Raw genomic sequence first — 3,062 nt, forward strand, 5'->3', positions numbered from 1 at the left:
TTTGATTCACATTTCTAGTTCCCCACCAACACCTCACAGTGCTTACTGATGTCATGTATAAGTTTCAAACAGGACAGAAAGATTTCACTGTTCTTCCTTGAAATTATTTAAACTATTCTATTCTTTTTGCCTTTCAGTGTGATAGGAACTACATTAACTTTGAGGGTGTTGAATAGTGTCCTCCTGAAATTCAAACATCAGTCTGTGATCATATGTGGAAATAGCTTGTAGCTATAATGAGCTAACTTACCTTAAGATGAGACATTATTGGATTAGGATGGACCCCAAATATGACTATGTCCTTATAAGAAGAGGAGAAGACACATGCACACAGGAAGGTGGCTGTGTGGCAATGGATGCAGAGGCTGGTGTGATTCTGTTATGAGTCAAGGGGTGCTGAGGACCACTGGCATCCACCAGAAGCTGGAGACAAGCACAAATCAGATTCTCCATCAGCACCCCAGAAGGAACTGCTCCTGGGTACCTCTTTATTTTGGAATGATGGGCTCTAGAACTGTGAGAAGAAATTTTTTTTCTTATTTTAAGCCATTCAGCTCCTAATAACTTGTTATAGTAAACACAGGAAGTAAAAAGAGCTGTATGTTAGTTTGGAGAGAATCGACATCCTTATTATTCATAATTAGAAAATGTCTCTGCATTTATTTATGCCTTCTTTGGTTTCTCTGACGGCCATTTTGTAGCTTTCTGCATACAAATCCTGTACATGTTGTCTTAGATTCAGAAGTAATTTACTTATTTGTAAGCAATAGTAAATGAGCTCATATTTAAAATTTTGATATTCATGTACTCATTGACATGTAGAAAAACAACTGATTTGGCTTTTCTGACCCATTAATTAGTTCAATGAGCCTTCCATTGATTGGCCAGAAATTTCTATGCAATCATGCCTTTTGCATATTTTTTTTTCTATAGGTTTATTTCTTCCTTTAGAATGCATGCCCTTATTTACTTCACACTGGCTAGATCTTCTAACACTATCTTAAACAAGAATGAAGAGAGTGGACATCCTTGCTTGGCTCCAACTCTTTGGAGGGAAACATTATCTTTTTAACATTAAATGTAATATTAGCTGTAGCTTAAAAACAAAACAAAGATGTGTTCTTTATCATCTTGAGGAAGATCTACTCCATTCTTACTTTTCCAAGAGTTTTTGTCATGAAAGTTGCTTAATTTTGTGAAAGCCTATTTCTGCATCAACTCATATAATAACATGATTTTTCTCCACTAGATTGGTAATATGGTGGATTGTATTCATTGATCTTCAAATATTGATTTAGCATTGTGTGTCCAGAACCTATCTTATTTGGTCAGGGCATATAATTATTTTTTGTACTGCTGAGTTCTACTTGTTAACATTTTGTTAGTGATTTTTGCATGCCTTCATGAGGGTTGTTGGTCTGTTGTTTCTTTATTTCTTCTTTTTCAATGGTCTTTGTCTGCCTTTGGTAGCACAGTAATAACAGAGCCATAAGCTGAATTGGAAAGAGTTCCCTCCTCTTCTCTTTTTTGGAAGTGATTTGTAGAATTCATGCTAATTCTTCTTGAAACATCTGGCAGAATTCACCAGTAAAATCATTTGGGTTTGGAGATTTCTTTTTTGGGAGCATTTAAATCACAAATTCAATTTCCTTAATGGTTATAAGGCTGGACAAATTATCTGTTTCACATAAATGCGCTGCGGCAATTCATCCTTTTAAAGAGTTGGTCCATTTCGCCTAAGTTGTCAAATTTATGTCTATAAAGTTGTAGACAAATTATCTCCCTTTGCTAACTTCTCTTTCTAAACATAAGTATTTCATTCTTACATTGTTGATAGTTATAAAAGTTTCATTAAAGAAAATAAAAAGACTTGATACTTGTTAAAGAACAATAAAGAACCAAAAACTTTATTCATGGACAGCTGTTACAATGGAGTTTTGTTAGAAGACAGGGGGAATAGGTTTAACTCTGATTACATCAGAACAAGCGGAGATTTATAGCCCAAGGGGGCAGAATGGGGTCAGTAGATAAAAATTACCAGGAGGGACTATCCAAGGTCAGGAGAATTGGGATTCTGGCTGAACTGACTTGACAGGATTACTGCTCAAGGTGGGCCAGAGTGAGAAGCTATTGAGGATGGGTGAGGAATTTGATCATATAGTAAGAAAACTCACTGAACTCATTGTATGCTATTGGTTGGGTCCTGAGGTTCCTAGCTGGTCTGCTGTCTTCCTGTTTCTCCTCAGAGCTGCATGTTTGTTTTACATCTAATTTCAAGATCTTTAGCTGTACTTAACAGGAGGAAGAGGAAAACATGCTTACTTCTTCACCTTCCTGGAGGTGAAAATCCTAGTTGACACCTCATGGCTTAAGGAAGACTTGGAGTTCTTGGGTTTTCAAAGGCTCTCCTTTTTGATTTTACTGTCATGTTTCTTTTCAAGCTTTCCTCAGCTCAGGGCCCTCAGTAGAAGAAATTCTGCTTTAGTTCTCTAGGGTTACAAGTCTTCCTGTCTGGCTCCCAGGCCACCACGTTTCCTCTCTCTCTGCAAACTTGCATCTTCAATTACCCCTTCCTGCCGGCATCTTCAGTCTCACATGATAAATAGTCTCCTTCAGTTTGAGGCACATTTGTCTAAAAGGAACCGACCCTTGACCTGTTCTTTCCTAACCCCCCCCCCCCATTTTTCCTTCTGCTTCCCCTGGATGCCAGTACTCTTGAAAGCATCATCTGTGCATTCTGTTCTTCCACTGAGCACCCTCCTCCCCTGGCTTACTTCCTTGCAGTCATTGGACCCATCTTACTGGGCCATCACGATTGAATTCTCAAAAGTTACCCATCACTTCTAGGTGGTCAGGTCCAATGGCCTTTTCTCAGTTCACCTCTCCTTTAATCTCTCCATGGCATTTGGAACCCTAACCTGCTAGAAATTTTCCTCTCCTCAGATTTCACGGTTCTGAGTGGTGCTCTATCCTCGACGGCTCCTGCTCTTCCTCCTGCATTTGGCTTTTCTTCAATGGTCCATCTTCACTTCTTTTCTCCCCCACATTCATTTCCAAGGCTT

The sequence above is a fragment of the Nannospalax galili genome, unplaced genomic scaffold (genome assembly GCF_000622305.1).
Source record: "Nannospalax galili isolate Female #2095 unplaced genomic scaffold, S.galili_v1.0 scaffold72, whole genome shotgun sequence".
Classification (NCBI taxonomy): Eukaryota; Metazoa; Chordata; class Mammalia; order Rodentia; family Spalacidae; genus Nannospalax; species Nannospalax galili.